Source organism: Bubalus bubalis, chromosome 8 (genome assembly GCF_019923935.1).
Source record: "Bubalus bubalis isolate 160015118507 breed Murrah chromosome 8, NDDB_SH_1, whole genome shotgun sequence".
Lineage (NCBI taxonomy): Eukaryota > Metazoa > Chordata > Mammalia > Artiodactyla > Bovidae > Bubalus > Bubalus bubalis.
This window is the reverse complement of record NC_059164.1, coordinates 61,859,277-61,877,346: the sequence shown is the minus strand read 5'-3', so window position 1 is coordinate 61,877,346 and position 18,070 is coordinate 61,859,277. Positions and strand designations below refer to the sequence as shown.

The following is an 18,070-nucleotide window of genomic DNA, read 5'->3' as shown; positions in this document are numbered from 1 at the left end:
TATGTAATACTAATATTAAATGCATCTATTTAATTTTTATTGCATTCATTTTTCACACACTGGACTAAGCATTTTAATAAAACCTCATTTAAAAATATATTTATCATAAATGCCTTTGCTTCGTGACTATACTTGCAATAATTATCCACAAGTATTTCTATATTTGAATATTTCAAAGATTATCAATAGTTGGCTTCCCCATTCTTGGTTCCTTTATTTTGATAGAGCTCCCAGTTTTCTGGAGTACTTTGAGTGCTTATTTTTTTCCCACTTCAGGATAGGATTCTCAAGAACCTGGCATTAGTGAAAAAGACTTTCTCTTGCCTCCCAAAAATAAAAATATAGGTGAGGAAATGTTGAATTCACAACTCAGATCACCAAAGATGTTGCTCTATTGACTCTTGGCATTTCATGTTACAGAGAAGTATGAAGTCAGTCTGGAATTTCTTCCTTTATAGCTTATCAGATTTTTTTTCTTTTGAGTATTCATACTTTTACCTGGTTATATCTATTTATTGATCTGTTGTATCACTTCTGCTTTTTGCCAAGTAAGCTCTTTTGATCTGCAGATTAAAGCGATTTCTAAGTTCATTTTATTTTTGTCTGAATATTGATTACCTTCCATTAGTTCTGATCTTATGTTCAGGAACACTATCCATATGTTAGGAACTAAGGTCCTTTTCTCTCACCAATTATATATAGTGGTCCTATTCTTCCATATTTGGAAGAACTATGAAAACTTTTTCTTTTTTTTTTTTTTAAATTTTATTTTATTTTTAAACTTTACATAATTGTATTAGTTTTGCCAAATATCAAAATGAATCCGCCACAGGTATACATGTGTTCCCCATCCTGAACCCTCCTCCCTCCTCCCTCCCCATACCATCCCTCTGGGTGGTCCCAGTGCACCAGCCCCAAGCATCCAGTATCGTGCATCAAACCTGGACTGGCAACTCGTTTCATACATGATATTTTACATGTTTCAATGCCATTCTCCCAAATCTTCCCACCCTCTCCCTCTTCCACTGAGTCCATAAGACCGTTCTATACATCAGTGTCTCTTTTGCTGTCTCGTACACAGGGTTACTGTTACCATCTTTCTAAATTCCATATATATGCGTTAGTATACTGTATTGGTGTTTTTCTTTCTGGCTTACTTCACTCTGAAAACTTTTTCTAATGATTGATTTGATTTTGATTAGCAGTGTAAAACTCTACTTTTAAACGTTTCTAAAGTCTCTTAAAAATTGCTTTTCCTTTGAGCTGTTTCAAAACATTCATTCTTTATATTATCTAATGCCTTTTTATTGCTGTCAACTTCTCAGTATTTCTCTTTTTACAACTTACTTAATGACTTACTACTTCCCAGGTGGCTGGTTCTAGTGGTAAAGAACCCACCTCCCAATGCAGAAAACATGAGAGACTCAGGTTTGATCTCTGGGGTGAGAAGATCCCCTGGAGGAGAGCATGGCAACCCATTCCAGTATTCTTGCCTAGTGAATCCCATGGACAGAGGAGCCTGACAGGCTACAGTCCATGGGATGGCAAAGAGTTGGACACGACTGCAGCAACTTGGCACACAATGTCTTCTTAGGTGGCGCTAGTGGTAAAGAAGCTGCCTGCCAATGCAGGAGATGTAAAAGACACAGGTCGTAAAAGACATGGGTTCAATCCCTGGGTTGGGGAGATCCCCTGGAGGAGGAAATGGCACCCCACTCCAGCATTTTGCCTGGAGAAATCCATGGACAGAGGAGCCTGGTGGGCTACAGTCTATGGGGTCGAAAGAGTTGGACACAACTGAGCATCAGAGCACGTCTTACTACCTCATCTTTCATCTTGCCACAATGTCAGAGTTTTTCTAAAATGTAATAAGAACACAAAACACTGCTTAAGATTTAAGCATGTTTCCTGAACTAAAGGGTTGTGTTTAAGGATTTTTTTCTGACATTTGTGTGTTCTTTTCTACTTAGTTACAAAATTTCACTACTTTATGACTCACTCATTCCACTAAAAGTTGTCTGATTGGCTAACATCTGAATAAGTGTGTGTCTTTCATTTAGATTATTCCTCCAGTGGCTACACAATGCCATCATTGTTCCCTACTCTGAGAAGAGGTGGTCTATGTTTGTAAAGAAAACCACTTTCTCTTGAGCAGGAAAAGAAGGTATTGCATTATCACTCTGGGAATAATCTAACTAAAAGGAATGAACACTTATCCCAGAAAATCTTCTTCTTCTTCAGAGAAATTGGGTTTCTTTTTATTCTCTCCCTTTGCTCCTTGATCATCACACTATGTAACCTGGAAAAGGCACTGCACCTCACTAAGCCTTCTGTTTTCTCAACTCTAAAATGAAGAAGCTATCTGGATGGGCTTAAGAGATCAGAAGTGATCTGGCTCTAGCAGTCTTGTGCTTCTAATTAGAAATTTGCAGTTGTAGAAATTGAGGGGATTTTTTTACACCTTCAGATGTCTGCTGATTAAACAACTTTTGTCATAATGAGTACAGGTCACCTTTATCAATTAGCTCTGTTTTGCTTAATAATGGTACTATCTGGGTCCTCATCCATATGGAAGGAAAATGGCCAATGGAATGTAGTAATAATAGTGATAATAAGATTGATTCCCTCCTCTGTTGCTTGCTGTCTCACCGGGCTTCCCTGATCAACACACTACAGTTCCGTTTGTGGCTTATTCTTTCATTCCTTCCTCTAGTCTTTCAACAAATATTATTAAGCACTAATTATGTCATTACAGTTAGTTGCAGATACCAAGGACACGGTGATGTATTTGGTTCAACTGTTTAAGTTACATTTGAAACAATAAAGCAAAAAAGGGGACAATTTTGCTTTCGTCATGCAAATTTCAGCAGCAGAATAAGCCTTGGGCTTGATTTTGCTTTAGCAATTCAGGAATGCCACGAAGGATGCTGTCTCTGACATGATAGAAGTCACTTCCTTCAGCCTTGTTCTTCCTCTTAGTTATAGGATGTTGTATTCATTTGCTTGAGCTGCCATAACAATTACCACAGACTGGGTGGCTTAACAGAATTTTTTTTCACAGTTCTAAATGCTACAGGTCCTGGATGAAGATATTGGCAAGTTTAGATTCTTTTGAGGCCTCTCTCCTTGAATTGGTGGCCATCTTCTTCTTTTGTCTTTTGTTGACCTAAAACAAATGGACTACTAGTTATTTCTCCAGAAAAAAAAAAAGGATTTATTCAGAATCAGCAAAGAACTTCCATTCAAGATACGCAAGTATGGCAAGCCACGTGCAAGTCCTCTCACAGGAAGGAGAGGAATACTCTTTTAAACAGGGGAAAGAGGGACTTCCCTGAAGGTCCAGTGGTTAACACTTCGCTTTCCAATGCAGGGAGTGTGGGTTCAATTCCTGGTCAGGGAGCTAAGAAATGTAGGAAGCCACCCTTCCCAGCAGTGCTTAGGAAACCCCTACATGCCCTTCACCAACCTAACAGTCTATATGCTCACACATGAACTAATCAGTGTGAACAAGAACCGCAATTACTGATGAGCTCAGACTGAAGTCAAACGCCCCACTCCTAGGGATTCAGTTTTCCCTAAAGCACACTGCCTGGAATGTGATATTGGAACTAAAAGCTGAGTTCTTACTAAAAGAACCAGATGTTGGAAAGATAACCTCACAACAAATGGTAGGGGGCAAAGACAGAGTCTCTAATCCTCAGGGACTTCTATTTGGAGTGGGAGATTTTTTTCTCAGGACTAGGACTTTGGGTGGTTAATGCCTGGAATCACAGTAGGCAGAATATATCTCTGTCCTAGAGTTGGGAGCCTTCTGAATATCTTTGAAGATTAAAAACATTAAAACACTGCCTGGCAAAAGTAAAATTTATGAAGATATAAGTTAGCCTATTCCATTCAACTTAGGGGAGCTTAGATCAAATGAACTGCCATTGCATTTGTTTCCTGATATTCAAAGAGAAGGGTGAGTATGAGCATATACTTTCAGGATGTTTAAAAATATTTCTTTCAACCTTATACCAGCCTTGTGAGATAAATATTCCCATTTTCCAGATGAGGATGACAAAGCTCAGAGAGGGTAAGTGTCCTGGGAAAGTCTTTGAATGCCCTCCCCCATAGTAACTCCACAGTGTAAGGACTCAAGAACAAGAAACCTGGAGTTGCAGGTAGTCATCTTCTCCTAAAGGGGCTTGAGAGTCACCAAGCATCTGTTGAAGGGGTCATGCATTGAGGAGCCCCAGAGCAGAGTGACTTAGTATGCAGACAGGCACTGCAACTCTGCCCTGTGCAACCCTGTCTTTGGCTCAGATATTATTGGCTCCACTCTACGTGAACTCAGCCAAAGATTTTAACATTAAGAATTGTTGCCTGTCTCTAATTTTAATAATTGATGGAAGTTTTACAACTTTCAGTGACTTTTAACTCAACTTTCTTTGGCTTATTGTTTCTTGAGCAGTAACAGTGTGATCACTGTTACACAAAGGCTGGACATGATCTACGATTAACTTTTTCCTCCATAATAATGTCATTGCATGCTTCTGAATTCCTTAGCTTTAGGTACAATTGGGTCATTGTCTCAAAGTTCAAGCAATCAATACTTGGATTTAAAATATGTCCTTGTAGCATACTTTTTGGGCCAATCCAGTTCCCAGTGCTCTGACTTGTATTGCCAACCACTTACCTGACATGTCTAAAAATGCTCTTCTCCATGCACTGCTTTCCATGCCTCAATTGATGCCAGCACATCTTTGCAGTCGCTTAGAACAAATAAGAAGTCATCCTAGACGTCTCTCTTTTTCTTACACCACACATCCGATTCATCAGAAAATCATCTGCTGTGGTATATAAATGTGTGTGTGTGTGTGTGTGTGCGTGTACTCAGACATATCTGACTCTTTGCAACCACATGGACTGTAACCCTCCAGGCTCCTCTGTCCATGGGATTTTCCAGGCAAGAATATTGGAATGGGGTGCCATTTCCTCCTCCAGGGGATATTCCCGACCCAGGGATCAAAACAGTGTCTCCTTTGTCTCCTGCATTGGCATATTCTTTACCACTGAGCCACCTGGGAAACCCTTATAATTCAACCACTTCTTGCCATCTCTATTGCTTCCACTCTGTTCTGAGCTTTCATCATCTCCTGCAGAGATTACTTCAGTAGCCTCCCGATAGGTCTTCCTGTTTCTATAGCTGTCTCCACGCCAAGGGTGGAAAACTACACTTCATAAGTCAAACTCTGTCAACCATTTGTTTTTGTAAACAAAGTTTTATTACAACACAGTCCATTGGTCTACATATTGTCTATGGCTACTTATGTGCTAAAATGGTACAGAAATGAACAGATTTGACAGATTGTATGGCCCACAAAGCCTGAAGTATTTACTATCTGACCCTTTAAAGAGAAAGTTTCCTGGTCTCTGGAGTACTCTTGACTTTGCAATCTTGAAAGGTCCTTTCGAAATAAAAATCATATCAGGCAATGCTTTTGTTCACATCCCTCCTATGACTTCCATTTTCACCAGGAGTAAAATCCAAAAGGAGAAGGCAATGGCACCCCACTCCAGTACTCTTGCTTGGAAAATCCCATGGATGGAGGAGCCTGGTGGGCTGCAGTCCATGGGGTTGCTACGAGTCGGACACGACTGAGAGACTTCCCTTTCACTTTCATGCATTGGAGGAGGAAATGGCAACCCACTCCAGTATTCTTGTCTGGAGAATCCCAGGGATGGGGGAGCCTGATGGGCTGCCATCTATGGGGTCGCACAGAGTTGGACATGACAAGTGACTTAGCAGCAGCAGCAAAATCCAAAAAGCTTTACAAAGGCCTTTAAGGTAACATTACCTCTCTGGCTTCTTCTACTGCTATCTCCCGCATTCACTCTGCTCCAGCACAAATGACCCCTTGTTACTCTTGAAAAATGCCCCACACAATCCTACCTCAGGGCCCTTGCATATGCTATACCTTCAGCTTACAGAGCTCTTTCCCCAGATGTCTGCATGGCTCACTCCCTCAAGTTCCTCAAATCTTTCCTTAAATACCAGTTTCTTGTGGGCTTCTAATTAATACAACCCATCAGCCCTAGGTTGAAGGCAGAAGAAGGGAGAAACAGAGAACAAGATGGTTGGATGGCATCACCAATTCAATGACATGAACTTGGGCAAACTCTGGGAGATGGTGAGGGAAGCCTGGCATGCTGCAGTCCATGGGGTCGCAAAGAGTCAGACACGACTTGACAACTGAACAACAGCAACAAATCAGCCCTAAATACCAGAATTCCTGAGACTTCCTTTACGCTGTTCTATTTTTCCTTCTTTTGCACAGCAATTGTTATATTCTACTATACTATACTTTACTTATGTATTGAGTTTATTGTTTATTGTATACTCCCTGAAACATAGGGCAAAGATTTATGTTTTATAAGAACTCAGAAAAGGAACTGGACACAGAGTAGTCATCTGTTCAATTTCAATTCAGTTCAATCACTCAGTCATGTCTGATTCTTTGTGACCCCATGGACTGCAGCATACCAGGCTTCCTTGTCCATCACCAACTCTCAGAGCTTGCTCAAACTCATGTCCATCGAGTCAGTGATACCATCCAACCATCTCATCTTCTGTCATCCCCTTCTCCTCCTGACTTCAATCTTTCCCAACATCAGGGTCTTTTCCAATGAGTCAGTTCTTCCCATCAGGTGGCCAAAGTATTGGAGCTTCAGCTTCAATATCAGTCATTTGATACATATTTGTTCAAGGATGAACAAATTAATAAATAAAAATGAATATAAAATATTTATAGGTCCTAACACTCTGCTAAGCACTGTGGAGAAATGCATATTCACACTCCCCAACATATGACATATTCCTTTATCTGAAGAATTTATTATCACATACAAAGTTGAAGGAATTCAGGAAAAGTAAGTGGAATACATCAATTATTGGCACTAAAATGACTGACCAGTATGGCCAAATGTACATAGTATATAAGAATAAGAGAACAAAGTAGGACGGAGTTGTTTAGGAAGGCTCCTTGGAACATCATGAACCTCTCCCAGAAAAGTAGAGAGAATTAAACTGAATTAAGCAGTGAGTAGCAGGAGGAACTCACAGAATTCCATACAAAGAGCACAGCATAAGCAAAGCCAGGGAAGTGGGAAAGAATACTCTTCACCATACCTGCTCCTCAGAAAATTATTAGTCAGCCTAGCTTAACAATCTAGAGTTGAAGTTTTGATCTTCCTCCATCAATCATCAACCCATGAATTAATGCGACATTGAGGAGCTTGGTCTCATCTGCCTGCAGGTCAGTGCAGGGAAGGCAAGCTACAGAAGGGAACATGGAATTTTCTGGAAGACACCTGCCCAGGTTGTGCTGGAAGAGCGCAGGTGAGGAGCATGCCTTTAGTACAGCATCTCGGCATCTGCATGTAGGAAATCCTTATGGGCATTCACAAAGCCCCAAGCCCCAGACATGAAAGAGAGGGAAAGAAGCTTTCCTTTTAACAGTTAAATTTATGTAACCAGTCCACAATGGGAAAAGGCGGAGTCTTCTAGACCCACTGAAATAGTTACTATGCTATAGTTTATTCAGTGGTATGCAATCCCCTAAATATATAATATGATAATATAATATGTAATAATACATGCATATATATTAGATATATACATTATATTATGTATATATGTAACTATATATAATATATACATAAATTATATAATATAATTTGCATAGTAATTGTTATATTCTACTATACACAGAAATATAGTTTATAATGCATGAAGATACATTATACTATATGTTATATATACATACATATATTATACCTATTTGTCTATATATCACATATCATATCACATGTATTCATATAGATATACAGATTTAAAGAGACTGACAATCTGAAATATTTTAATACAAAGAGAGAAACTATGGAACTAGGAATGTACTACTAGTCAAAAGAGAGACATGCTAAATCAGGTCACTAGCATGGTGTTCTGTCCTTTGAATCAAGGATATGTCCTCAGGTGTTACCACGATTATATATCCATTCAATCGATCAAAGTTCATGGAACAGTACCATGCACCAGGCTTATGTTAAGTGCCAGGGATTGAGTGGTGAGCAAAAGAGTGCCCCAGGCACTGTGGAATAGAAGTCTAGTGTGGATGCAGATATTAATCACACACTTGTCTAGGAGGGTTTGAAGGGGTCTCCAAGACCAGCCACTAATTCTAGTTCTGATTATATGATCATGAAACTACCTTCTAATGACTACTTAAGTCTCTCAGAGAGACTGTTATCAGATAACTGTGAGGTCCGGGGGTGATGGGTGCAGGCTGGAAGCCTAATTTGTAGACCTGCTATGCTGAGGACTAAACCATAGACCCTGGCAAATTCGCCACGACAAAGTCATTCTGTGAGCCTTGCAGGGGCAAGCACACAGAGGCACTTTCCTGCTGGCTACATACCTCTGCTTTCAAGAGAAATGTTTTCTTGATATTTCTTTTTTATCTATTTGTATTTTTTTTCCCTCTAAGTCTTCCCCCAAATAAGCTTGTCTTGACTTACCTTTAGTTCATTTTGCCAGACTGTCTGTTGTTAATTCCATGTCATCTCTCCCTCTCTCCAGATTTTGCTTTGCATCACAGGGGAGAAGTCTTCATTTCCCAGAACTGTTTTTCCCATTTGCTTCCGGGTCACATTCTGCCACTGAGGGGTAGAGACATGAGATCTGAAAGAGAATTGAGAAGGAGAAACCACTTTCTCCAGTGGCAGTTTTGCAAAAACATAAGAAGCCAAACAGGAGATTATCAGCAGTAGCTTCTAAGCAAGTTCTTAAAAAGTATCTGATTTCCTGGTGTTTCCAAAGATTCTTGAAGTTTGCCAAGTCCTAGTGAGCTCCTGCAAACTGCCTGCTTTGGTGCCAAGGGAAACTAAGATCATCTGTACTAGCTTTGTAGCTACTCAGGTGCTTTTTGGCTTAATGAACTCAAGCCAAAACTTCCATGAGCCCTCTTAAGTTTCATTCCCTGTATCTAAAGCCTTTCCTACTTGAAATACCTTTCTAGGCTATTTTCTGACCAAACCTGAAAATTTTAGTGAATTTGTGTAGAAAGAACTATTCCTAGTTATTTTGGCCCTCTCCTCAAGATCCTTAAACAAAATATACAATGACCTGCCTTTAGAGAGAGGAGAGAAAACCACTGTGAATTACCTATTTCTCGATTCCACTATTAGTGACTAATGTGCCCTTTGTACTTCCTAGATTGGAGCCTCAAAGACTGACTAAAAGCTTGAAAGTAAGTCCTCTAGCCAGTAAGAGAAAGATCTTTGTATCTGGCCTGATGCTGGATATTTGAGAAGCTCTCCTTGGCCTGTGGGTCTCCTTAGTCGTGTTTCCAGGGTATGGCAAACAGGCTTGCTTGGCTAGGGAATAAGAGGAGCTCCATAGAAGTGTGAGTAGGTTTAAAAATATATGCACTAGAATCACCTCATGAACTCCAAAACTAGTGGTTCTCAACATCCTTCAGATAATCAACTGCAAGAGCATTTACAAAAAAAAAAATCATGTCCTGACTCATACAAAGTTTTTATTTAATTGATCTGGCTATAAACCAAGGCATTAGTAGTTTTTCAAAGTTCTCAGATGATTTTAATATGCAGTCAGGGTTGAGAAACACTGAGAATATGTCCGTGAAATGCCCAACACAGATCCTGCTCAAGAAATGTTAGCATTTTTCCTCTGCTGTCATTACCAGGAAATCTGAGACTTGAGCCCAGGCTTCTTGGCAGTGTTGCTTCCATTGCCCCACAGCAGCCCAGAAGTGTGGATATGACTATACAGCACATTCTTTGTCACTGGCTGAACATTCCAGTTAATGGGGACTTTGCAAAAGCATTGATGCCTGGTTCTATCCTGACCACTTAAATCAGCACCTCTGGGGTGGGACCCACACCTCAGTATTATTATTAATTTTTCCATAAACATTTGCCACATGATATGATCTTTATTTCCCCATTATAACTTTTGTGTAGTTCTTTATGCCACTTCAGTTACAACTGCTTGTTTATATTATCTAACCCACTGTACTGTGTACCCAAGGTCAAGGTGGATGATTTGTTTCATAGTTTTTATACATCGTTTTTCTCCTTTCACTCAGAACCACCAGATCTAACATATTGTATATATTTAAGTAACACTAATTTAATTAATTGTCTGAGGCCAAGAATACCCATCTGAAACCCTCCAATTTCTCCAATCTACTTTTTCACTTACGTTCCTTGCCATATTTTCTTCTGTTGTCTTATAATGTCTTGTTTCACCCTGTAGCTAAAATGATCTCTTCAAAACTCAACTCCATCAGTGAAGTTGGTTGATGGGTATGACAGTATATAGATAATGATATAATTAGCATGCATGTTCATTATAATGTTGTGTATGTGAGAAGGCACCCACAATTTATAAATCTCTCCAGTGATTCAAAAATGCACCCAAGGCTAAGAATCACTGTTCTAAGAGTAGGTTGAGACCAGATTGCAGAAGCATCTGAGACCCAAGACCAGCTCTAGATGTTGGGGTGAAATAAATTAAGGCACTGGGTCATCACTGAAGTCTTTGAGCAGAGGTACAACTGAACCAGAGATGTTTTTAAGTATATAAGCCAGAAGACAGCATATGGATATAAGAAGAATTAATTAGTTCTGATTGGGTCCTTTATTCATTTCTCAAAGGACTTATGTAATCATCTAAGTTCTGCTTCCATGCTTTTGAACTGTGGTATTGGAGAAGACTCTTGAGAGTCCTTTGGACTGCAAGGAAATCCAACCAGTCCATTATAAAGGAGATCAGTCTTGGGTGTTCATTGGAAGGATTGATGCTAAAGCTGAAACTCCAATACTTTAGCCACCTCATGCAAAGAGCTGACTCATTGGAAAAGGCCCTGATGCTGGGAGGGATTGGGGGCAGGAGGAGAAGGGGACGACAGAGGATGAGATGGCTGGATGGCATCACTGACTCGATGGACATGAGTTTGAGTAAATTCCGGGAGTTGGTGATGGACAGGGAGGCCTGGCGCGCTGCAATTCATGGGGTCGCAAAGAGTCAGACACGATTGAGCAACTGAACTGACTGACTGATCATTTTTTCTTCCTGATAGCCTTATACTCATTTGAGCATCTGTCAAAGGGCCACATTTCAGTATATTAATTATTTTACTGAATGTTACAGCTTGAAGCCCTATCTGCTAGTTTTATTAAAATATAAATGAGGGGGGTGGAAACCTCTACATTATCTAGGAGCATATCCATATGAGCAGCCTGACTCCATTAGCTGTTATCTGCAGCAGAGATGGATTATGAGTGGTCATGATCTTAAGGACACAGCTCTTCAGTGGCTGTTAAAAAGAAGACCAGACTGGGCAAGAAAGGTACCTCCCTGATCAGTAACTACCATCACTGGTCCCCACAGGAAACAGAATTTCAATTGTCAGAACCATCCTATGCATCAATAGAATACAACTATGAATTTAATCATCTAGAAACCAAGGATATAGTTTCACTTTTCTGAATGAATTTACATCTTTTAAAAGAGCTAGCACATTCACAGTTTTGCTAACACAGTCCTGTGATGTAGGGAGCAAATGCCCAAAAATATTCTAGAGAGAAGATAAGGAAGTGAGATTAAAACATCAGATGGAGCAACCTCTGGAATTCCTCCTTTGTAACCCACCTTTACCCCCACTCCAAATTAAAACTTTTAGAAGAAAAACATGTATTTTAAAAAATTACTAACTTATCTTAAAGGCAGAAGGTGAAACTTTGAGGTGCCAGAAATAAAGGGAAAATCCTTAGACTGGAAGGCTATGGGAGCCGAAGTCCTGTAGAATGTCTGTTATTATTGTTGTTTTATAGTCGCTCAGTCATGTCTGATTCTTTTCAATGGCATGGACTATAGCCCACCATGCTCCTCTGTCCATGGGATTTCCCAGGCAAGAATGCTAGAGTGGGTTGTCGTTTCCTTCTTCAGGAGATCTTCCTAACCCAGGGATTGAACCCAGGTCTCCTGCATTGGCAGGGGAATTCTTTACCACTGAGCCACCTGGGAAGCACTGCAGAATACAGGGAGAACAAAGATGCAAAAGTTTAGGTGCTGTGTTTTCACATCTCTGAGGAGGTCAAGGCTTCAGGACTAAAGCACAGAACTGGACTCCCTGAATGACTCTGGGAACTGGGGAGACTGCAGCATCTGTGACTGGGAAATGAAAAGTTTCCCCACTGGCTGGGAAGCCAACCCTCTCTCCCAGGCCTTCTTCCAGGTCCCTCCAGATATGACAGCCTTGGGAAATGGGATCTCAAACCCACTGTGCACCACACAGCAGGCACCAAACCCACTGGACACTCCAAAGGACATTACTCACATAAACAAGGGTCCTCTGTTCTGTCATTGATTCCTAGGTGGCAAATAATACCAAATGACAGTGACTGAAAACATCCCTCATGTTTCTGACAGTCAAGAAATCAAGCATGACAAAACAAGGTCCACAGTGTGGACTCCATAAAGTCTGGGACTCAGCTAGGAATGTCTTGATTGGCGTGACTAACATGTTGATGCAGATGGACCACTGGGAGCTTATCAAGGACTGTAAGACAGTGTCTTCTCTTCTTCACAAGGGTGTTTTCAGAGCTTCCTTGGAGGGTGGCAGCTGGAGCACCAGGTAGAAGCTGGAAGGACTCCTATGGCCCAGGCTTTGATGTTTCACTTCTGCCATGCTTCATTGCTCAGGTATGGGCCACAGAACCAGCCAGGATTCAAGACACAGCCACACAAGAGCGAGAATAACATGAAACATGGTTCTTAGCAGGAGTGGATTCTTAGAGACTAGTGATGATGCTGGAATTGGACTATGTGTCAGTGCTTGGCTGCAGTTGTGGAAATCTTGGTGTAAACGCCTAATAGAAATGGATTCAATCCAATGGTGCCCTTCAGAAGTGGTCATAAAACTCCTCCCATAGAAGGACTTCTGCATATTACAGCATCCACACGACTGCCTCAGAATTCCCACAGGTGATAGGTTCCCTGGAAGATGAACTCCAAGAGAAGTAGGTGATTCTTAGCTGGCACATGAGCTCCAAAACTGACTAAGTGAGGCTCCTCAGGGTTGTACCCCATCCAAGATCCAGTCAGCTGTTCTGACCAGCCTCAGGAGTAAAGCAGAGCTGGGGTCGAGACTAGATGGCAGGTAGGCTACCCAGTCGGAGAAGGCAATGGCACCCCACTCCAGTACTCTAGCCTGGAAAATCCCACGGACGGAGGAGCCTGGTGGGCTGCAGTCCATGGGATCGCAAAGTGTCGGACACGACTGAGCGACTTCACTTTCACTTTTCACTTTCATGCACTGGAGAAGGAAATGGCAACCCACTCCAGTGTTCTTGCCTGGAGAATCCCAGGGACAGGGGAGCCTGGTGGGCTGCCGTCTATGGGGTCGCACAGAGTCGGACACGACTGAAGTGACTTAGCAGCAGCAGGCTACCCAGTGAGTGTAACCATGCATCAAGAAGTGCCACAGAGACCAGGAGCCAAATGAACGAGGACGTACCATTATTTGAAGGATGTAAGACCACTTGCATGTTCATAGAAATTGTACAGTGCAATTCACAGCAGAGATGTGTGTGCAGATGAACACAAATGACAAGTCTTATTGTGCTTCCTCTGTCTGGAGGAAGATTAATTGAGGAAAACTGATGGGGGAAATGAGTGAGAGGAGCCTGGTTGTCATGGTTGTGGCAAGTTCCTCTCTGCTTGGCTGATGCTTCAGAATAGAGCAGAGGTATATGTTGGCCTCATAATTCAGACTGCTTGAAAGACAGCAAAGAAAGAATACCTACTTTAGTAAAATCAAGACGCACAAGCATGTAAAGGCAATGCTGTCCCAAGCCAACATTTCTCATGGGATAAGCACATGGGAATGTGAGTCCAAAAAGTCCTTCTCCCAAGAAAATCCCTGTTTTGACAGCCAATGCAGCACAAGTGGGTTATAAAGTAGCTCATGCCATGAAGCATTTAAAAGACTCAGAAAATTATTGGAGACTCTACAAAGGAGTTGTCAGTCAGCCTTATAGAATATTCTGTGTGACCTTATCTTAAATGTGTAGCAGAAATAATTCTTCCCTCAGGATGGGGTCATGTATTATAATTTGCTCAATTCAATGAAATGTGAGCAGAAGTGATTGTGTCACCTCCAAGCTGAAGTCCTGAAAATGTCCCCTTAAGATTACCCTGTCTGTCTCTCCACTTTCAGTAATGAGTGTGGAGGCTGTGTTGACACAGCAGGGTCTTTAAAGCAAAGCTGCCTGAATGACTGTGTTTGGAGGTTGTCTGCTAATGCAGGTAGCCTCAACTATGCTGTTACTCCAGAGCCTTGGTGGGCTCATCTTTGTAGCCCCAGCGGTGCCCTGATGCTGGAGCAGCCATGTGGGAAGACCACTGGTAGGGACAGCACTGGGATGGGGAAGCTTGTTATTCAGCCTGGAGTGGCATTAGTGGAAGCAATCCTAGAATATACCTCCAAGAGAAAGTTGAGTGAAGCCACAGTCAGAATGAGGGAGAAAACCTGGAGAAGGAGGGATGGTGTGGGTGGCCTCCAGAGTTGAGGTGCTAGATGTGGGTAAATTGCATTCAGGATTGAGCTGTTCAGGTGTTAGTTTACAAATGGGTAGCACATGCTTCTGGTTTCCCTGGTAGCTCCACAATGCAGGAGACCCCAGTTCAATTCCTGAGTTGCAAAGATACCCCGGAGGAGGGCATGGCAACCCATTCCAGTGTTCTTGCCTGGAGAATCGCCATGGACAGAGGAACCTGGCAGACTACAGTCCATGGAGTCACAAAGAGTCAGATATGACTGAGCAACTAAGCAGAGCACAACACAACACGTGCTTCAGGCCTCATTCAGCAGAGAACATACTTGAGATTGAAGACTGTGCTCTAAATTCTATCAGTGGAGAGTGTTGTTACTTGAACCATGAAATGATTATAACAAAAGCATTGCCATTTATCCATCAGAGAGGAAACAAGCGATTGTATGGTATTTACCAACATATAAAATGATGGCAAACAACACACTCTGTAGTGCCGGAGTCCGGCTCCAGCAGCCAGGCAATCAACCTGAAGAGATGGACGGTGTCGGCGAGAAAAATGAGGCAGCCTCTCAGTTTTCTTGGACTGCCTATTTATTTCAAGTTTAAGATTTTCTTTTATACTTTTACAAAAGCATTAGGTCAGAGGTTTGACATTTTCAGTCCCCCCTCACCCAGATTTATTATGTCCATAAATCACTGTTGCTCTTCAAACAGAGTTCCTGCTTCAGTGATTCTCTCAGAATCAGCCTTACTATCTATTATCTACTTCCTCTAATGTGTCCTATAGTTAACTTGTGATTAAATTGTAATTCATGCTACATTCCTCAGTTTACTACTTATCTTCCTAAATCCTGTTTGCCCCTAACATCCTGAGCTCACTATCTCTTAAAAAGGCTCCTAGCTATAGTGTCTCTAAAAATTCCTAACTTCTATAAGCTATAGTAAAATATGCTAACTTTACAACATTCCCTAAATCTTTAACTTCTAACTATTTTAATTATTTCTAAGCCCTAAATTTGGTAAACTCCTTTGCCATAAACATTTTCCTCACAAATAGGCTTTAGATAGAAATCCCTCCCATGGTCTCAAGCTGCGGCCTATGTGCTCATCCTGGAACACTCTTTTGTAAAAGTCCTTAAACAAATGTCAATGATTAACTTTATGAATTATTCACAGATGCAGAAGGCTTTGTGCCTTCTCATGCTCCTCTCAAGAACAATAAGCACCTTAATATTCCTTTTCAGTCTCAGCCGAGTAGAGGAAAAGACAAGTCAGAATTACAAGGCCTAACTCCTTCATCCCGGGTCCATGCCTGTGGAATGAGGAGAGGGGGCTGGGGCCGTGCCTCCATTTTGTCAGTAATGCCTAACGCGGCTCCCAACACTGTAGGCGTCTTACCTGATTATTGGAAAAGTTTATCATTGCCACAAAAACACTATCTCCCTACATTAACCCTTATCTGAGAAGAGCAAATGAGCATATCTATTGACAGCAGGTTGCAGAGACAGGGTTTCTGGTTCAAATCTTGGCTCACCTGTTTTCTGTTGGGATATCTTACAAGGTGGTTACTTGACTTCTTTCTGCTCCAATATCCTCAACTGTTAAATGAAGATGAAAGAAACTCCTCTGTCATGAGGTCGGCACATGAATTATACGGGATCAGGAAGAAAAGTGCTAAGTACTGTGTCTCATACATGAGTCCTAAACAAATGTTAGATGTCATGATTTAACCAGGATCCTTTAAAAATACTGCACAGTTCTCCCGACCCACCCCCTTTCCTCCCTTTACCACTGAAATGCTTAAGACCGTTCACTTCTCCCCTCTCCACACTTGCCACACAATTCCTGGGGACACAGAGCAGCACTGGGGGGTCTTGCTCTAGGAGGAGGGCATCACAGCTTAAGGGTCCTAATTCCCCTCTCTCCCTCTGTGTGTGTGTGCTTAGTCGCTCAGTCATGTCCAACTCTTTGCAACCCCAAGGACTGTAGCCCTCCAGACTTCTCTGTCCATGGCGATTCTCCAGGCAAGAATACGGGAGTGGTTAGCCATGCCCTCTTCCAGGGGATCTTCCTAACCCAGGAATTGAACCACGGTCTCCCACATTGCAGGCAGATTCTTTACCATCTGAGCCACCATGGAAGCCCAAGAATACTGGAGTGGGTAGCCTATCCCTTCTCCAGGGGATCTTCACAACCCAGGAATTGAATCGGGGTCTCCTGCATTGCAGGCGATTCTTTACCAGCTGAGCTGCCAGGGAAGCCCTCTGTCCCTCTAACTTAGCACTATTCTTGTCTGCTTCCCGCCTAGACTGGGGTGTTCAGAGCCTGCAGCTGCTTCTCTTAGAGGGAGAGTGACCAGACAATGCCCTTCTTGGTGTGCTTTACTAGATATCAGAAAATCCCCACCACCAAGAACATTTTATCACATTCTAATGTCTAAAATCCTATAAGTCAGGACACATTCATTTAGTTAAAATATAAAAATTCCAGGGAGAAGATATATAGCAAGACTTATCAGTCATATGGGATTCTCAGGTAGCTCAGTGGTAAAGAATCTTCCTGCCAATGCAGGAGATGCAGGAGACTAGAGTTCAGTCCATGGGTTGGGAAGATCCCCTGGAGAAGGGAACGGCAACCCACTCCAGTATTATTGCCTGGAGAATCCCACAGACAGACTGTAGCCTGGTGGGTTACTGTCCATGCGGTCACAAAGAGTTGGACATGACTAAGTGACTAACACTTTCATTTTTCATATACTTCAGTATAAATGAATTTCTTAGATTTTTTTTCTGAAAGCAGGTTAGACAACGGGGAGATATAAGAGAGTATGAAAAGCCTGAGGATTTGAGAAGCAGCTGAGGAGAAAAAGAATCCAAATGAGAGTCCTGGAAACCTCAGAGACAATCACTGTATAGGTACCATTTGGACCAAGGCTGCTCTGAATGAGTCGTGTCCCCAAATGAGATGTATCCCCAGAGGCCCCATAAGGTTCTCAGGGTCTCATTTTAGGAAGAAATTACTTTCAGATCCTGGGATTGCAGAGTCTATAATGGTTATCTGAGCAGTTATTCATCAGGGAACAGAGAGTAATCAGAGTGCTCATCCAGAAAGTGTGGGCTTTGGAACCAAAGACATTTTTATCAAGACACATCCTGCATGGAGAACTTGGACTTCCCCATCAAACATGTCAAATGCCTGCCCTCCCACTCGGTTAAAGGATCTGGAATCCCCTGGCCTTCTAAATGGTCACTGTGGCCTTTTAGGGGAGTATTAGCATAGGAATAAACACAATGGATGAGCAAATCTATCTGGGAATTATTCAGGCATCACATTTTAGAGCAGAAGTTTTAAATTTTTTAGTTTACACACTTTAAAATAATATTGAGGCTCCCAAAAAACTTGTGTTTACGTGAGTTAATTTATCTCTAGAAGTATTTACCGTTTT

At 41.7% G+C, this 18,070-nt stretch overlaps 1 long non-coding RNA gene across 1 annotated transcript; it reads right to left on the bottom strand.

Annotated features, from left to right (window-relative positions):
• Positions 1-1,697: 1,697 nt before the first annotated feature.
• LOC123334728 lies at positions 1,698-16,573 on the bottom strand. The gene is made up of 3 exons (XR_006552801.2): positions 16,160-16,573; positions 8,560-8,722; positions 1,698-3,166 (listed from the first exon to the last, which is right to left on the bottom strand). It is a non-coding gene; the product is annotated as an uncharacterized LOC123334728 (long non-coding RNA).
• Positions 16,574-18,070: the final 1,497 nt, after the last annotated feature.